At 42.0% G+C, this 20,228-nt stretch overlaps 1 protein-coding gene across 2 annotated transcripts in view; it reads right to left on the bottom strand.

Annotated features, from left to right (window-relative positions):
* KCNIP1 (potassium voltage-gated channel interacting protein 1) overlaps window positions 1-20,228 on the bottom strand; it is a 516,519-nt gene that overhangs the window by 471,390 nt on the left and 24,901 nt on the right. Inside the window, exon 1 of one of the 2 annotated variants that reach the window (XM_029583872.1) lies at window positions 10,363-10,466. The exons of the other annotated variant lie outside the window; for it this stretch is intronic. The gene's annotated coding sequence lies outside the window, so the exon portion shown is untranslated. Of the gene's footprint in view, window positions 1-10,362; window positions 10,467-20,228 lie in introns of those variants that run through there. 2 annotated transcript variants of the gene reach the window in all.

Genomic DNA, 20,228 nt, shown 5'->3' with positions numbered 1-20,228 from the left:
TTTACGTTCAAGATGTAAGAATTCAGTTTTGTCAATGTTTATAACCAATTCCATCTGGTTTAGGAGCTGTTTGATTATTTCTAGGTACATATTGGCTAGTTTCATTGTTTCTTCAATGGTGTTTGGAATGGGTAACAGTAATTGTATATCATCTGCATAAATGTAATGTACGATTCCCAGTCCTGCTAGTAAGTGACATTCACGCATATGTGTGTGTCGATATAAAATAGTGCACGCAGGTAGCGAAATTTTTAATATGATGCATAGATGCGCGCGCGTTATAAAATCGGCACATCCATGTGCACGCACCAGCAAACGCACGCGGCTCTTAAAATCTACCTTTTAATGTCATGTGAATTTAATGTCATTTGAATCTACCTTTTAATGTCAATGAATTTTACTTCTGAAAAATTCTAAGAATAAATAGTTTAAATAAATGAAGTAGACATACTGTTCAGAAAAAATTAGATGCTAAAACACTAAAAAGAACAAAGCTGGTAGATATATTTTTGTTAATGTGACTGTTAAAAGGAATCCTGTCTCTCTTGCAAATATTTATGCCCCTTGCAAGGAGCATAATCAATGTTTTGATGAAAGTTTGCTTAATTTGGACTCTTTCACTATTGCACCTCTAATCCTAGGAGGATATTTCAACCTTGCAATTAAATCAGAAATAGAACTCTTAGGTAGAAGAAATGATATATTAAAGAAAGAAAGAAAGAAATGAAAGTATCTTTTGCAGGAACTTTCCATGCATCCTGGAGTTAAAGATTGCTCTTTCTTCTCTCACTCACATACTCTACATGTGACAGGGCCATGTGTCACTGGAGTATTGCCCTTAGAATAATTCTGGCAGGGGTGGAGAGGGGCAATACTTGGGTTTTTGTTAATATTTAATGAGAACAAGAATAGCTGGTTAGAAATAATGGTACAATCAGCATTATACCAAGATCAGTAGAAATTGAACTACGGTAAACAAGTTGTTGGATGACATTCAAAATAACTTCAACTGTCGTGATATTTAGAAGTTATTTGGCGTGTCCATTAACCCTATGAGTATATTAACTAATGGGAAGATCATGTATGATTTGTACACTGGAACTATAAGAGGATGCTCCGCTAGATGGAGTGTGGCTGACAACCATATAACTGATATTTCAGGATGTGGTGAGAAGATCCATAGGTAGCCACCAGGAGGCTGGTGTACTCAGTGTCTCTCAAGGAAATACCTACAGTACCTGAATGTAATCCTTTGAAGTGCAAAAAAAAAAAAAAAAAAGCAGATTATAAATCAAATAATAATGAGAGGGCTCAACAGGGCCATTCTCCTTCAAGGGGAAAGGTCAGAGCCTCGGAGTGTTTCTTTCAAAGGGGAAACTAGAGAATTAGGAATGGTCCCAAAAAGAAGAAAGAAGGTGGACACCTAAGAATGTGGTGGCAGTGTAAGTAAAGCTTGGGAAACAGAGTGTTTATGCGATGTCGTGGATGGATACCGTAGTGTCATGAGCAGGAGAAGAGTTATGTTGTATATATGGGAAGGAGGATATGTTGGGGATATGGATTTTTCATCAATTTGTTTTGTGCGGGGGGGAGGGAATAAGGATATGTTGAGGTCACTGATCTTTCATCACTTTTTGTGGATGGGAGAGGGATATATTGTGGCCACCAAACTGCCATCAAATTTTCTGGGGCATGGATCTATTGGGACTACTTGAGCTTACATCATTTTTTGTGTGGGAGGGAAGAATATGTTTGGGCCACTGAGTTTTCATCACTTTTATTTTTTGGGGGGGGGAGGGGGAGGACATATTGAGGCCACCAAGCTTTCATATTTTTTTCCATGTGGGGGGAAGTTATGTTTGGGCACCAAGCAAACATCACTGGCTACCCATATAATACTTCACTGGCTACCCATTCGCTACAGAATTCTCTTCAAGACACTTACTATTATCCACAAAACCTTATTTCAGGAATCCTCGCTCCAACTTACCATACCCCTCAAACCACACTCCTCTGCAAGACCCACCAGATCTGCATACAGAGACTCCAGGTTCCCCCAAAAAAATCCGTTCTGCACAACACTATTCAAAAACGAGCACTTTCAACTGCTGGGCCGCATCACTGGAACTCTCTCCTGCCAGATCTCCGCCAGGAACATTACCATATCACTTTCAGAAAAAAATTAAAAACTTGGCTGTTCGCCCAAGCATAAGAACATAAGAACATAAGAAATTGCCATGCTGGGACAGACCAAGGGTCCATCAAGCCCAGCATCCTGTTTCCAACAGAGGCCAAAAACCAGGCAACAAGAACCTGGCAATTACCCAAACACTAAGAAGAACCCATGCTACTGATGCAATTAATAGCAGTGGCTATTCCCTAAGTATAATTGATTAGTAGCCATTAGTGGACTTCTCCTCCAAGAACTTATCCAAACCTTTTTTGAACCCAGCTACACTAACTGCATACCCTTGAAGAAGCCTCAGGGTCACCCACACAGTCACATACCCCACGGTTGCGTCCCTTTCCGCAACTCAAAGGAACTGTTTTTCGCCTTATTGCACTTTGATAAAATTTGCCTAATCGTAGACACAATGTAAATTTGTATATAATTCCTACGTTGTAAGCACTTTCTCCTGCTTATATGCCCTTCTCTCCAGTTAGAAATTGTTTAACCTATCCTCTTCTAACAGCCTAGTTCCACTTTCCCTGTTATAATGTAACTTTTTGCTTTCTTTGTTAACTGGTTCCCCCTAGTTTATTGTAAACCGGTACGATAAGACCTTGTCTTGAGTATCGGTATATTAAAAATATTTAAATAAATAAAATAAATAAACATCGTTTTTCTTGAAGGTTGGAATGTCAGGTTAGGGCTGAGCCTCCGGCATTATTCTTGTAGGGGTGTTATGTAATATATAACAGTCCCCACTCCCTACAAGAACAATGATTGGGGCCTGGCTTAGTACAGGAGAAAATGTGTTGCTAGTGCTCCAGTATTGATTACATACAAGAATCTGACTTCTTGAAGTTAGCATGTCAGTTTTCGCTGCATATTTCTGTTTCTAATTTGTGATCCCTTATTTTATATTTGGTGAAGGTCATTTTGCATGTGTAACTGAGGTAGGGTATTCTGCTAGCATGTAAGTTCTGTGTAGGAATCTGAAGCAGTGCAGCTTGTTCTGTATTCTAACCCACACCTCCCTATAGGAGTTGTTTTGGTGTTCTACAGCAAGTTGCAGGGCTGTTCCACTTGACAGAGCTCACTGACATTTGGTAATGAAAGTCCTGTTGAGGTGGTGTGTCAAATTTCAGCAAGATAAGGAAGTGAACATCACCTGGGGAGATGGCAGCTTAGATCCAGAGCTTTCTCCAAAATTAGCAATCTTCTGTAATCAGCAGGTCTCAGCCCCTCAGTGGTAGTAGCAATACAGAGAGAAGATGGTTTAATGGAACAAAGTCAGCATGGCTTTACCCAAGGCAAGTCTTGCCTCACAAATCTGCTTCACTTTTTTGAAGGAGTTAATAAACATGTGGATAAAGGTGAACCGGTAAATGTAGTGTACTTGGATTTTCAGAAGGCATTTGACAAAGTTCCTCATGAGAGGCTTCTAGGAAAAGTAAAAAGTCATGGGATAGGTGGTGATGTCCTTTCATGGATTGCAAACTGGCTAAAATACAGGAAACAGAGAGGATTAAATGGACAATTTTCTCAGTGGAAGGGAGTGGACAGTGGAGTGCCTCAGGGATCTGTATTGGGACCCTTACTTTTCAATATATTTACAAATGATCTGGAAAGAAATACGACGAGTGAGATAATCAAATTTGCAGATGATACAAAATTGTTCAAAGTAGTAAAATCACAAGCAGATTGTGATAAATTGCAAGAAGACCTTGTGAGATTGGAAAATTGGGCATCAAAATGGCAGATGAAATTTAATGTGGATAAGTGCAAGGTGATGCATATAGGTGATGCAATGTTAGGTTCCATATTAGATGCTACAACCCAAGAAAGAGATCTAGGCGTCATAGTGGATAACACATTGAAAGCGTCGGTTCAGTGTGCTGCGGCAGTCAAAAAAGCAAACAAACAATGTTGGGAATTATTAGAAAGGGAATGGTGAATAAAACGGAAAATGTCATAATGCCTCTGTATAGCTCCATGGTGAGACCGCACCTTGAATACTGTGTACAATTCTGGTCGCCGCATCTAAAAAAAAAGATATACTGTAATTGCGATGGAGAAGGTACAGAGAAGGGCTACCAAAATAAGGGGAATGGAACAGCTCCCCTATGAGGAAAGACTAAAGAGGTTAGGACTTTTCAGCTTGGAGTAGAGACGGCTGAGGGGGGATATGATAGAGGTGTTTAAAATCATGAGAGGTCTAGAACGGGTAGATGTGAATCGGTTATTTACCCTTTCGGATAATAGAAAGACTAGGGGGCACTCCATGAAGTTAGCATGTGGCACATTTAAAACTAATCGGAGAAAGTTCTTTTTTACTCAATGCACAATTAGACTCTGGAATTTGTTGCCGGAGGATGTGGTTAGTGCAGTTAATATAGCTGTGTTTAAAAAAGGATTGGATAAGTTCTTGGAGGAGAGGTCCATTACCTGCTATTAATTAAGTTGACTTAGAAAATAGCCACTGCTATTACTAGGAACTGTAACATGGAATAGACTTAGTTTTTGGGTACTTGCCAGGTTCTTATGGCCTGGATTGGATTATAATCAGATTACTGGGCTTGATGGACCCTTGGTCTGACCCAGTATGGCATGTTCTTATGTATGTATTAGCCATGTTGCAAAAGAAAAAAACCACCGTTTGTATATGGAGGCAATCCCAGAAACTATGTCCTGCTGGCATTTCAAACATTGGTCTGAGGGTACTAAACCGCATTTGAACACCTGATGTTGGGAATAAAAAGCGTGGAGTAAAAATTTGAACTAGGTCTCCAAGCGTGGGGCATTAACAGTAAACTTCCATACACTAGATAGGCAGTGGAATAAAAACTCCCCTGTCAAAGCTATAGCCCAGTCAGCCCTCTTCTTTTTGATTCACCCCCCCAATTCCTGATCCCCCCTTTCCAAATAAATAATAGGCCGGTATTGGCCCCCCCCCCCCAACCCCCTTACTTTAAAAACATCATTGGTGTTCAGTCTAAGGGCCCGGTCTGTGCCATTTTCCAGACCTTGCCCCTATCATGTGACAATACTGCACTACTGATGAAAATCCTCTTGAAATATAATATATGTCAGACGATGTAATATTCTCTGCTTATAAAATCCAGATTTCAGCACCATTTGCCTTTGCGGTAATAAGGACAACTGAAAGTCAATCTGAACACCCAAGACCCTAATGACTCCAAAAATATTAAACGTTTACCCAAACAGTCAGATGGGACACTCAGATGGGAGAGGCTGACGACTAATCCAAATTACTTTGGCTTTAGACAAGTTAAGAAACAGCTGATTATCCTGTAGCCAATCATGAATCTTAAGTAAAATAACAGAAATACTAGACAATACCTCACAAATGTTATTTGCATGCCTTCAGTGGATTGGATCCTGGAGGATGTTATGGGATCAGTTCCTGCCAACCTTGCTACACAAAATAAGAAGCTTTACCCTACCAGACATGCTGATAATCCATCTCATAGGTACTGATCAAGTGGTGACACGTAGCATTGAGATCCAGAAGAAGGTCCAGAGGGATTTCTCACAAATAATTGAGATATTCCCATAAACTAACCTTCATGGCTCATATGACGCAGAGCAAGACCCGGAAATTATTGAACATACTAGAAGGAAGCTGAACACATGACTATCAAATTATTTGAAGCTCAGTGGTGGTTTCACCATATACCACACTTCACTCTCACTACTGACACCCGCTCTGTATAGACCGGATGGCGTCTACCTAATGGATTATGATCTAGATATATTTCCTGAAGAAATATGAGAGGCAGTTACTAGGTATTACAGGGGCATGGCTACAGCTATTAGGAAGGGGGAATTTCCAATATGCAAAGATTTGCTGTCGGAGCCCATAGTGCAAACTGAAGATTCATTCAGGCATGTATGTCATTATACCTACTGTTTGCTTATCTGTTGTAATTCACTTATGACGACATATGGCTGAGGTGGCCACTCACACACATTTACAGCAGGGACACATCATCTGTGTACTGCTGAAGTGATCAAGACACAAATTTTAGGTAGAAGATCTGTAGGGATAATTCAGACCAGTATTTTCTGAGTATATCTTAATGCGCTTATTCTCACTGAATCGAATAAAATGCAAGAAGAACAGCAAAGCATTATGGATATTCTTCTATCTGTGTTAGAACTAAGAAATACAGGCCTGCAGAAAAGAATGCCTAGGTTATAAAGCACATACTTGGCACTGCTGCCACACTGTCTATCTTAGCTCGACTAGGGACAAAGGGCTTTGATCCTCATTGCAGGACTCTTATCTATAATGTCAGTTTAAGACTATGCAGCTCCCTATTAGACCGATACAGTTCAGTGCACTCCGACGGAGCGCAGTATTAGCCGGCATTTGTACGCGCGTTTTGCACACGCTAGCCTTACCCCTTATTCAGTAAGGGGTAATAGTGCATCCAAAACGCGCGTCCCAACTCCCCCGAACCTAATAGCGCCTGCAACATGCAAATGCATGTTGATGGCCCTATTAGGTATTCCTGCGCGATTCAGAAAGCAAAATGTGCAGCCAAGCCGCACATTTTACTTTCAGAAATTAGCGCCTACCCAAAGGTAGGCGCTAATTTCTCCGGGCACCGGGAAAGTGCACAGAAAAGCAGTAAAAACTGCTTTTCTGTGCACCCTCCGATTTAATATCATGGCGATATTAAGTCGGAGGTCTCGAAAGTTTAAAAAAGTAAAAAATAAAACATTTTTTAAATGGGCCCGCGGCTGGCGGGTCGAAAACCAGACGCTCAATTTTGCCGGCGTCCGGTTTCCGAACCCATGGCTGTCAGTGGGCTCGAGAACAGACGCTGGCAAAATTGAGCATCTGCTGTCAAACCCGCTGACAGCCGCCTCTTCCGTGAAAAAAAGCGACGCTAGTGTCCCTAGCGCCTCTTTTTACCGCCGGCCTAATTTAAATAAATTAAAATACTGTATCGCACGCACAGGAGAGTGGCCTGTGCGCGCGCCGGGAGAGCGGGCACTTGCCCGCTCTCCTGCGATTTTACTATATCGGCCCGTATGTTAATATGAACTCTTCACTTCTTATTAAAAAAAAAGAAACTCCCAATCAGAGAGCTGTGCTTGGCTCTTATCCATATCCAATGACTGTGCATGCATTATACAAATTCACTGCTATAAAAGTGAGTGAAACAAAGGAACTGGGAGTCCCAACAAGGTTCCCGCCATCCGACAGAGAATACCATCCAAGAGCTCTCACCAACATCAATAGACAACACCCTAAGTTGGGACAGAAGAAACCAGCCTCTATGCCTGCCTGATCTCCGGGGTGAAGAGATGCCAACCCCAGATGCCTGAAGCCAGCTGCTACGCTTACCTGACCTGCAAACAAATGAACCCAGATGCTGATGCCTTCACAGAGGAAAGTCACCCATCTCCTCCAACCGCGGTTGGCCAGCATGGGGAGAACACAAACTAACTTTTAATTAAAGAAACTGTAGATAGTTGTGACTGCTCTGAATTAAATCTGTGCGAACTTGTGGTCAATAACCTGTAGTGCTATTTTAGAAATTGAAACTGTCTCTCATTTTCTAAATCACCTAAATCAAAGGTTCCCAAACCTGCCCTGGAGGTTTGCATGCATGCAAATTTAATCTCATGCATATTCATTGTGGATATCCTGAAAACCCAAATGGCTGGGGGTCCTCCAAGACAGATTTGGGAAGCACCGATCTAAATGATCATTTAACAATCAATTATCTTTTAACTGATACAATTTTCAATAAAACCTTTAAACATTAGACAAACCGAATGAATTCTTGATCTGATTAAAATGATCTCTGATCGACCCTAGCTTGAGTAATTAAATTAAAAAATACTGTGCATTATACAGATGGAGGTTCAAACATTTTTACTATATTTGTGGTGCAACATTACCTACAGGTCTGGCCACAACTTTTTGTTATAGCAGGGGTGGAGCTTTCATACATACCCCAGAAGTTTAAAAGGGGGAGGTCATGCCAATCATAGCTCGCATGACTGAATGGGCCACATAGTAACACTACTCCTAGAAAGGGAGGCTGGGGCCTGCTCTTCACCCCTTGGAGGGTTAGGAGGGCACTTCCCATGGTAAGGTGGCGACCAACAGAATTAATCAATTAACAAATCCAAATTTAATGACAGACCCTGATGAACCTCAGTTGGAGTAGAAAATATTTGTAAGTAAATAAAGCTGTAGACATGTTCTTATTCATAATTTGAAGTCTCCGTGTCACGTTGGGGGGGAGGGATGATATATATGGAAGGCTCCAAGACAAGTGAGTCTGATTAGACAGGGTTGAGTATATATCTTAAGCTCCTCCATCTCTACCATGATCATAATCTTATTTTATGTCTCCTAACCTTGTCTCAAACCAGTCATCTTATCCACATAAAAATGTACAAAACTCACAATCCAGTGTCACTGGGATGGCAGAAATAGACATAGTGTGAACTGTAAAAGCCAGACGCATGACAAACCCAGGAGATATGTGCAAAAGTCGGGCAGGTGCACGCTGTGCGGATTTTAAAAGGCGTCCATGTATGCGTGTATCTCCTGGTACTTGCACACACATTTTTTCTGAAAAGGGGTGGGGTGTTGGCATGGTCTGGGCAGGGCATGGGCGTTCCAGGATTTATGAAAAAAACCAGCGCGTATAAACGCACACAAGCGCACTCCAAGGTCCCCTACCTCGTAACTTTACTTCTGCCATGGATAGAGCGTAAATCCTAAAATAAAAAAAACCTAGGCTAGTCAGTGGGGTTGTAAGGGCCAGGGCTAACAGGGTTAAAAGGAGGAAAATTAACTAGGGGGATTAGGAAGTCCTTTTCTTTATCTGAACAAACTGGGAAGAACAGGGGAATCTGGTACTTACATCGGCACATGTGCCTACTAAAATCCCCCCACTTACACAGCAGAGCTTGCATTTGCACACATATGCGCATGTCCATATAAAATTGCATGCACATGTATGTGCATACATCCTATTTGATACCATGCGTCCATAGAGTCATGCATGGCTGTGTCCTTTGATGCGAGCCGGCATAGGCATGTACACATGTGCCCCTGCGCGGTATCAAAGCTTACCGATTCATCTATTAAGAACATTAAAGAATTCTCTAGATTCTTCATTTGCCTTTTCAATTCTAAATATAAAATGTGCTTTTGGCCCTTACAATACCAGCACAGTAATGGTTAGCCAATTAATGCCAATTACATGTTAGATTAACTTGGCTGCTTGACCCACCGTCTCTCACCTCTTTTAAAATACAGAATTGGTTCTGAAAACAATGAGCACCCTACACCTGTCCACCCCTCTTTTCCAAGTGGGCAGTTTTGGCCAACGTATCCTGTTTGCCATGCAGTTAGTAAATCTTCAACTGGATTATTATATTAAAGCTTCAAACAAGGAATATTATATTCTTGGTACATTTAATCTCTGCTTTCTCCACACATTACTAACACACCATCCCTTCAACACCGCCATTTTAAAACAAGTCTAAATAATATATATATTTACTACATTTTAATTCCAAGAACTAATCCAATTTAGTTCGGGCAATCATATTTTCTGAAAACAATAGTCTTAAAACAGCCAGCCAGCCTTACCATCACAATTAAAACCAGTGCATGCAGCACAAGCAGTTATAAGGTGGCTACATCGAGCTGCTCAGCCTGATCAGCCAGCTCAATCCTTACTTAATCCCCTCGATCCCTTTGAAAATTGGTTTCTGGTGTTTTTGCCACACACGAACCAAAGAGAGATGGCTTGTGATTTTTCTTTTCGTGGCGCTTGGAATCTCTCAGTTTGGATCACAACCTGAATTTGCAGTTTTCAGTCACTTTTCTCAGCACAGCAAAATCAATGGCGCATGGATGGTTTTACACCATCCCTCTCTTCATCTTTGTAATTCATTTCACTTCATAGCAGCATGATATTTAAATGGGAGTCCTCACCTTTGCAACGAGCTCTTTAGCAGGACAGACATATTTTAACCCCTGCAACATTTCTAGCACTGATTTTTCATAGGACTTTATCTGCCTTGTATTACATTCAACTTACTTTAGAAGAACTGAAACGGTTTCTTAGAAGCCCATAAACGGAGGTTTCTGAGAAATGCTGTTTATTCTACAAATGTATGAGGTAAAGACTGACCGTTAATATGCTGATCCAGCCTGTTAAGAGGCTTTAACACCAGGAAGCATGCATACTTGCCCTGTTTCTATCCCAACTGCAAATTCCAGCAAGTAGGCTAGTCTTGACTTACCTGCAAAAGAAAAGACGAATTGAGAATTACTTCAACGCTTAGTCAATATGTCAGCATGTAGGAAAAATGAATAATACATCATTAGAAATCTTGCAGTATTTAAGGGTGAAATAACTTTGAATGGAATAATAAATTATGCATCAGAAAGTACATTTTCCTATTTCAATAACTGAGAGCCCATTTAATGGCAATAATTTAATTACAAAAGGATGCCACAGTTGGGGGAGATATAATTGGCTTTGGCTGCAAGGAATTGTCATATTTGAAGGAGCGGTCTTTTTGTTCTGCTCTTATTCCCCTTTCATCTTTAATCTCTCTCACATTTACTAAGCAGCATTAGTGTAAGCAAGTGGAAGATGTGGCTAGCCAGATTTAGAGATATAGTGAACTTCCCCTAGGGCAGAGGTAAGCAGATGCAAACCAGTCAGGTTTTCAAGATTTCCACAATAAATATGCACTGCCTCCATTACATGTAAACAGATATTCTGTATATTCATTGTGGAAATCCTGAAAACCCGACTGGGCTGCACCCCTTGAGGACCGAGTTGGGAGACCTCTACCCTATTGGCAGGCCTCCATATCTGCTCATATCTGGGGGCCTCTCACTTCCTTGTCCATGATCCAAATGGGTAAGCAACTGGACACCACTTCTGCACGAGAGGAGCATCAGGTTTCATAAGAACATAAGAAATTGCCATGCTGGCTCAGACCCCAAGGGTCCATCAAGCCCAGCATCCTGTTTCCAACAGTGGCCAAACCAGGCCACAAGAACCTGGCAATTACCCAAACACTAAGAAGATCCCATACTACTGATGCAATTAATAGCAGTGGCTATTCTCTAAGTCAACTTGATCAATAGCAGTTAATGGACTTCTCCCTCCAAAAACTTATCCAAACCTTTTTTGAACCCAGCTACACTAACCACATCCTCTGGCTACAAATTCCAGAGCTTAATTGTGCGTTGAGTGAAAAAGAATTTTCTCCGATTAGTCTTAAATGTGCTACTTGCTAACTTCATGGAATGCCCCCCAGTCCATCTATTATCTGAAAGTGTAAATAACCGATTCACATCTACTTGTTCACGACCTCAAAGACCTCTATCATACCCCCCCTCAGCCGTCTCTTCTCCAAGCTGAACAGCCCTAACATAGAAACATAGAAACATGGTAATATGTCAGCCCAGGGACACAGCAATGTCATAACATATATGCACACGTTATAAAATAGTCTGGCCACGCACATATGTGCCAAATTTTAAGTGAGCACACGCACGTGCACGTAAATCCTGCTTCTGCCATGTAAATCGGGGATTTTAAAAGGGGTGTGCGCCGATGCTATTCTTAGTTTTACCAGCTTGGTCCCAGTTCACCAAGTGAAAAGATGTTCTCCAAACCCCCTATTTTAATAGCTTTCACAGCCCCCTGTCCCGGTTTGCCCAAGAAAATAATTTAAGACCTTTTTTGTTGCAGATAAAATGGTAATTACCAGCTTAGAAAATAATGAATATATAGCCTGTTTTCTGAAGATTCTGTGATGCGATGTAAATTGCAGCCAACAGATTACCATGTTGCAGCTTCTTCAGGAAATATCCCAGATAAGTGGCTATATATTCATTATTTTCTAAGTTGGTAATTACCATTTTATCTGCAACACAAAATTTCTTTAAAAATTATTTTCTTGAGTATATTCTATATTGAAATATTAGTTTTGCCTATGACCTATGATTATATATAAGGGTGAGTCAGAAAGTGGTCTCACTCACGATGATGCCCAGTATGATGGTCATTAGAAACTAGTGCATCTTTACCTGCTGTTGAATTTTTTAGATCTGGTGGTATATTTTTGTTTCATTCTAATTGTTCCACCTCTCTCTATTCATATTTGGGACGTTCACGGAATTTTCTTAGGGGGTTACATTTGCGCCAGGGATTTCATTCTGAAATAATTATATGTACTTTACTGTGGGTACATAGCATCTTTTTTAAAGCAGGTGCAAAACCTGCAGATAATGTTCTGCCTGCCTTTCCTGAAAATACCCAAAACTTGTTGGTTATTTTCAGTTTGTGTTAAAAAAAAAAAAAATGTACACATACACTTTTAAGTCTACTATGCAGTGGAGATGGGTGAATAGCATTGCTCATGCCCTCATCAGAAGGACCCCCTCAGAAGGGGGTAAGTGAGGGCTGGGCAGGAGGTCTCTGGCCCTTGCACATAGATCCATGGGGTATGGGTGGGTAAGGCCTGGAGAGGCGCAGGGGTCAGAGTGGGCAAGGGAAAAGCCCAGCCAAGTATATGCTAACAAAATATAAAATGCCTGAATAAATTTGACAAAATATTTTATTAACAAAATGGTTAAATACACAAACATGTGTGCACATACAATATAAAAATATTTCACACATTTTTTTGATTAATCACACTCAGCTCAAGCACAGTGGTAATATTTCTAAAGTGTTGACTCAGAAAGAACAGTGATATATTTTGAATGGAATACTTTGGAACATTATGAGCTTAATCAAGACATTGAATGGCGTATATTCTCAGTTCAGTCATTCACTGTTTCCCTTTTGTTTGTTGGTTGGAGGAGATGGGCTTTTGGTATTCCCTCCCTTATTTATAAGATCATGTTGATGTAAGATAAGCATGCGCGGCTTCTTGTGGTGTTTTTTTGCCATGTTAGAGGCATTGTCAGAATGTGTTGGTGATATCTTTATTGCAAAATGCTTTTGTAAGTTCAACATCTTTGGTAATGTTGAGGCTAGTATAGTAATGTTTTTGAATTATATTGTTTTTTTAAGATATGAGATATATATTTTGATTAGACTTTTTTTGTTAAAAAATTGTTTTTTAAATGTTTTTGGTTTTGTCATTATAAATACATAGAAACATAGAAATGATGGCAGAAAAGGACCAAACAGTCCATCCAGTCTACCCAACAAGATTATGGTAGCATCAGCTGCGCCACACAGGTCTCCTCTACAATGGTAGCATCAGGGGTGGCATCTGCCGTGGCGTACAAGTTACCCCCATACTTAGTTTCCCAAGTCAGGGCCCTTGTTGGATACTGTCCAAGTCCAATTTCCCTTTATCTCCTATCTATTGCCATTGAAGCAGAGAGCAATGTAGGAGTTACATCACAAGTTTAAGGCTTATTGGTTAAGGGTAGTAACAGTCACATCAGCAAGTTACCCCCCTTGCTTATTTATTTTTCCAAACCGTAAAATTCAATGTCTTTTTTGGTTGCTGTCTGAAACTAATTCCCCTTTTTCCTCTTTTCCTCCTGCCGTTAAAGCATAGAGCAATTATGAGTTGCATCAACAGTATGAAGAGTTATTAGTTAAGAGTAGTAACAGCGGCACCAGCAAGTTACCCCCATGCGCTCTTTTCTTCATTTTCATCCTCTAGCCTTTAGGGATCCACAGTGTTTATCCCACGCCCCTTTGAATACCTTCACTGTTTCCCTCTTCACCACCTCCTCTAGAAGGTCATTCCAGGCATCCACCACCCTCTCCGTGAAGAAATATTTTCTGACATTGGTTCTGAGTCATTCTCCCTGGAGTTTCATTTCGTGATCCCTACTTCTACTGATTACATTCCAATGGAAAAGGTTTGTTGAATGTGCATCATTAAAACCTTTCAGGTATCTGAAAATCTGTATCATATCTCCCCTGCACCTCCTCTCCTCTAGGGTATACAAATTTAGTTCCTTCAACCTCTCCTCATAAGTCATTCAATGGAGACCTCCCACCATTTTTGTTACACTTCTCTGGACCGCTTCCATCCTGTTTCTGTTCCTTTTAAGATATGGTCTCCAGAACTGAACACAATACTCCAGGTGAGACCTCACCAAGGACTTGTACAAGGGAATTATCACCTCCTTTTTCTTACTGGTTATTCCTCTCTCTTTGCAGCCCAGCATTCTTCTGGATTTAGCTATCACCTTGCCACATAGCTTTACTGTCTTCAGATCATTAGACACTATCACCCCAAAGTCCCTCTCTTGCTCTGTGCACAACAGCCCTTCACCCCCCATCACATGCAGCTCTTTTGGATTACCGCGCCCCAGATGTATGACTCTGCACTTCTTGGCATCGAATCCCAGCTGCTCAGGCATCCTAAATCACATCTCATTCTCTCTACTCCTTCTGGTGTGTCCACTCTGCGCAGATCTTAGTATCATCTGCAAATAGACAAATTTAGCCTTCTATTGCTTCCACAATGTCACTCATAAAGATGTTGAACAGGACCGGCCCCAACACTAATCCCTGTGGCACTCCACTTAACACTGCTCTCTTCAGAGTAGGTTCCATTTCCCATCACATGCTGTCTTCTATCTCTCATCCCACCACCTTATTTATTTATTTGAAAGATTTATTATGCATCCTTCCTACGTTCAGAGCGGGGTACAATAAGAACATACACAATTAGAGCGTGGTACAATGATATATACAGGCTGAGACAGGACAATGCAAAGTTTGGAAATAGGGGGACAGAATCATTCTTTGGGACAGAGGAAGAATACATAGGCATCTGGGGAATATATTCCTTCCCGAGAGGGGATGGGGGAGAAAGCAATTGTCAACTAAATAGTATTCTGTGGGAGGGGACAAGTTAGGGGTAGGCCATTGTTTTCAGATTCTGGAATGCTTCTTGAAGATTTTTAGGGTTTTTTTAAAGAAAATAGTTTCTCTGAGATACCTTACTTCCTTAGGTAAGCTGTTCCATAAGTGAGGTCCAGCAGAGAAAAATGCACATTCTCTGATTTCTTCTAGGTGGACGAGTTTTGAGGGGTGGGATGTCTAAGAGCATTAGGTTTGACTATCTGAGTGGTCGGGAGGGGATGTGGATTCTTATTGTAGAGAAGAACCAAAAGGGAGACTAAATTGTGGATTGAGGAGTGAATGATCATGATGAGCTTGTATTGTAGTCAGTATGAGAAATGGAGCCAGTGAAGAGATCTAAATACTGGAGAGATGTGGTGGCGAATGGGGGTGCTGGTGAGGAGTCTTGCTGCCACATTTTGTATGATCTATAGTGGTTAGGTTGCGTGTAAAGATAGACCAGTCAGGAGAGCATTGCAAGAGTCAATCCCAGAGACTAGTAGAAATTGAAGGAGTGTCCTGAAGTCTGAGTATTCAAGAAGGGGGCTTGAGATGACAGAATAATCATAATTTGTAGAAGGAGGTGTTAGTAATAGTTCTTATGTGGTTGTGCATGGAGAGGAAGGGGTTGATTGTGACTCCCAGACTTTGCATATTTTGGAAGATGGGAATGGAATGGGAATCAAAGGAGAAAATGTTGGATGTGTCAATGACAAGATGGTGTGATAGAATGATTTCCATTTTAGATATGTTAAGAGCTAATTTATTGCTGTGAAGACACTTTTGGATGTCGGAAGGCAGTGTGTGAGGAAAGATTCTGTGAGGGCCCATGTGTCCTTGAGTGGAAAGAAGAATTTGATGTCGTCTGCATAAATTTTATAGTGCACTCCAAGGTCAGTAAGGGTGTGGCATAGTGGAGTTAGGTAGAAGTTAAATAGTGCAGAAGAGAGTGTGGAGCCTTGGGGCACTCCAGAAGTCAGTTGTGTGACGGAGGAAGTAAATGAGTCAATCCGGACTTGTTGGGTGCTGTTATTGAGGTATGAAGAAAACCAGGCCAGTACAGAACCAGTTATACCAAAGGAGCGTAGTCTTGAGAACAGGATGGAACTGATTGACCATGTCAAATGCTGTGGAAATATCAAGTAGGCATAGACGTAAAGCAGATTCGTCAAAACCTTGTCTCATGGTATCAGGGCTGGAGAGCAGCAGTAATTTGGTGCTGTGGTGCTTCCTGAACGTGAATTGATATTGGTTAAGGATATTGTTAGTGTCGATAAAGCTGCAGAGTTAGTGGAGAACTCTGTTTCTAATCCTTTGGCCATGAAGGATAGGGTGGAGATAGGGAGACAGTTGGGTCGACTGAGGGTTTTTTGTTTATGTGTTAGGATCCTGCCCTCAGCTGGACCCACGGGTGGTCCCTTACCTTCTCCTGCGGTTAGGCCGTTGCCACCACAGCCTCTTCCTGGCACAGCCTGGAGACTGCTGCCGATACTCCGTCCTCGCAGCGGGCAGAGCCGCCACCACTGAGTCTCCCTTGTGGTGGGAAGCAGCCAATGTCGGGTTTCTCAGCCTGGTGCCACCTCTACCTGCTCCTCTTCGCAGCGTGGATACCGCAGATGCTATCCTTGGTCCTGCCCCTCTCTAGGTGTGTAGCCGCGCCTCTCCTCGACTTTTAAAGGGCCAGTGGTGGGAAAAGCCCCACGGCCCTCATTGATGATGTCATCCATCTTTGCTGGATCAGCCTTATAAAAGGGCCCTGCTTCTTTCCTTCAGTGCCTTTGGATCCAGTCTTCACAGCGTCTGTGGTCTTCTTCGGATCCAGGTGTTCCATGGTCTTCCTGTGCTTTGATGGATCTTGGTTCCTTGTTCTTCGTGTTCCTGAACTTCGTCTCCTTGATGTTCCTGGTCTCGTCCCTCGTCGGAGCTCCCTCATTGACTGTCTCAGTTTCCTGATGTTCCAGATGTCCAGTTCTCCAGTTGTCCTGATGTTCCGTGTCCTCAGGTGCCATGTTCCATGTTCCTGATGTTCAATGTTCCTGTCCTGTTTGTCTCTTCTTTATGTCTTTATCCAGTTCCCAGGTCCTTCGTCTGTCCACCTCTCCTGGCGTGCCACCGTCGTGGTCCGTGACCAGCCCATGGGGGGCTGTGTAGGGCGCCTCATGGTACAAGGCCATCTTCTCGTCTGCAGCGCAAGCCTCTGGAAGACTCCTGTTTTTAATGCCTTGCTTCTGAGAATCCTGAGTCTTGAATCCTGTCCCGGTCTTCGGAGTTCCTTGTGCCTGCTTCCGTCCATGCCCAAGACTCTGCCAGAACCTGCTCCGCTCCAGCGTGGTCTGCGCCCAGCCACAGGTGGCTGTGTAGGGTGCACCTCGGCGCAGGCCTCTACTGAATCTTTGTCATGCTCCAGTTTCAAGTTCCATGTCTTCGCCTGGAGTCTGCTTCGCATTCAGTGTGGTCTGCGACCAGCCATGGGCAGCTGTGTAGGGCGCGCTGAGATGCAGTTCTCACCCAGTACTTTCGCCTGACTCCTGAATCCTTGTCCGAGCCTTCTGAGTAACCTGAGTCCTTGTCTGAGTCTCCTGAGTATCCAAGTGTACGTCTGAATCCTCCCAGTATCCTGAGTCTTCTTCCGAGTCTTCTTGTTCCTGCCCTCAGCCACCGTCTGGCCTCACACACTGTCTTGTTCCTGTTCCAGATATCCCTTGCCTTGTCTTCAATCCAGCCTTGCTCCTGCTCCACCTGTGCTCATACCTGCTCACCTCTTGCAGTGTGTCTTGGGGCTCATCCCTGAGCCGCGCCGTGATCCAAGGGCTCACGTCCTCCCTTGAGATGGGACCATGCCTCCACGATCCTAACAGGGCCTGAAGATCGCGCTCCCTAACATTATGGGTCGGACTGCGGCTTGTTTAAGAAGATCGGGGAAGACGTTACAATGATGGGTTAATGAACATAGTGATGAATGGGGCAATGTCAAATTTGATCGGCTTAAGAAGACAGGTATGGCATGGGTTTAACGGATTTGTGGAAGGCTTCAAGTTGTTGATAATTTTAGCAGTGTCAGAGGTTGGGCTATCAGTGTTCGGATCATCATCCAGTTCTTCAGTATAAGAGTTATTGAAGGTGCTGTTGACAGTTGCTTGGCACTCACTCCCAAGCTTCTCATTTGTTCAGCGATTTTGGAAACCAACAGGGGTCTGACATTCCAATCACACAAGCAGACATACATAAATGTATACCCTTTAATATAAAAACATTCATATACAGCTTTGCGGCTGATTTGTTCATCTTGTGATCTAGCAATCTTTGAATGCAACAAACATACAGGCAGCTGTAGTTTGAAATTATTTGAATATTTCTATGAATCCTGTTGAATTTGTGCACCTACCATGTTTTTGGGAATGTATGAAGTATTTTTATATTCTTATATTGTATGTGCATAATTAGTTTTCTCTGTGTAATTTATGGGCTGGATTTTAAAAAAGCCCAGCAATGCACGCAAGTCCAGGGGCTTGCAAAAAGGGACGGGGATGGGGCAGAGTCAGGCTCCCGGCACAGTAGCCATATTTGCAGGAGGCAGGCGCAAAAGGTAAAACAAAAATTTTGGGGGGGTTTGCCTCCTCTCCCGCTCTCTACACTGCCTCAACAACTACACACAACCTCACCCCCCTCAATTTAATCTTCCAAATGCGTCCTCATACATCATCCAGACCTATCAGAAAAGCATACAAAGGCACATTGTATGCCCCACCAGCAAAAACTTCCTTAAGGAAGCGCGCCCTATCTACAGCAGGCCCCTCACAGTGGAATGCGCTCCCCCCGGACCTCAGACTAGAACCTTGCCCATCGGCTTTCAAAAAAAACCTCAAAACGTGGCTATTCAGCCAAGCTTTTCCTGATACATAACATTCGCTTATTTCGCAACTGGCAGGTCCATTCTGCTTTCATGTCCAAGATTTTCAGAGCTCATCTCTAATCCGTCCAAAGTGCTTATTTAATCGGTACCTTTTCCCCCCAGATCACCTGCCCTCCAGTAGGCTCAGATCACCCGGTTCGTGTCCCTTTCTATATTGTATTTATGTCCTTTATGCTTAGATGTATATTACTGCTTCACAATCTTACGCATTTAATTCATTTAATTTTTGTAATTAAGGTTATGCCTGGTCATATTGCATTCAAATGTATTTTATCTCATTCTGTAACCATTCATTCTGTAATCAAAGATTGGTTTTCATGGGCCAAGAGTTAAGTGTAGTTTTCGTAGTTCCCTAGTCCCGGTTACTTGTATCCCCTGTTCCTTGTATCGCTCCCAGGCAAATTTGCAGTTTCAGTGTAAACCGGTGTGATTTGTATTTTATACAGGAATGTCGATATAAAAAAAAGTGACAAATAAATAAATAACTAGGAAGGTCAGGTTAGGGGGAAGGCAGTGCGGCTCGGCATGCGCAAGGTGCACAATTGTGCACCCCCTTACACGCGCAGACGCCTGATTTTATAACTTGCGCTCGCAAGGTATAAAATCGGGTGTACATGTCCACGCGCACATGTATGCCCGTGCACAATTTTTTAAAATCTACCCCAATATGTTTATCCATTTTGTTAATAAAATATTTTTTCAGATTTATTCAGGCACTTTAAATTATGTTTGTTAACATTGATGGTGCCTGGTTAATATACCTTCTACTTTTTTTAAACAAACATTTTTTAAACTTTTTTAAACATAAACATGACAGAGTATATATGTAGTTTATCTGCATCTTGGGCAGGCAATTTTATAAAAGGACCTTTCTGCACTTAAAACAGTGTTTTATATGAAATCCCTTTGAAAATTATCCCCATAATGTAATGTCACCTGGTTCTACTTGGAAATGGAGGAGATCATTGAACAATTCCGTATGGTCTTTCCTCTCAGAGGCAAACTATGTATTACAGTGACCTCAACTGTGTAAATCATTGAAAGATATTTCTTTTTGAATATCAATAGGCTTATTAACTTGCCATTATGAAGCAGCCTCTAAAAATGTTTACATCTAGAGAATCCATGTTCAATTTGAGGTCAATTTCTGGATAATACTGAACAGAATGAAAAACTGAAAAATATGCCCAGTTATAATCTGTTTGCCATTATAATCAAAATATATGCTAGGGATCTACCA

This window comes from Rhinatrema bivittatum, chromosome 18 (assembly GCF_901001135.1).
Source record: "Rhinatrema bivittatum chromosome 18, aRhiBiv1.1, whole genome shotgun sequence".
In the NCBI taxonomy this organism is placed as follows: domain Eukaryota; kingdom Metazoa; phylum Chordata; class Amphibia; order Gymnophiona; family Rhinatrematidae; genus Rhinatrema; species Rhinatrema bivittatum.
The sequence above is the reverse complement of the archived record's forward strand: the minus strand, read 5'-3'. Positions and strand labels throughout refer to the sequence as shown.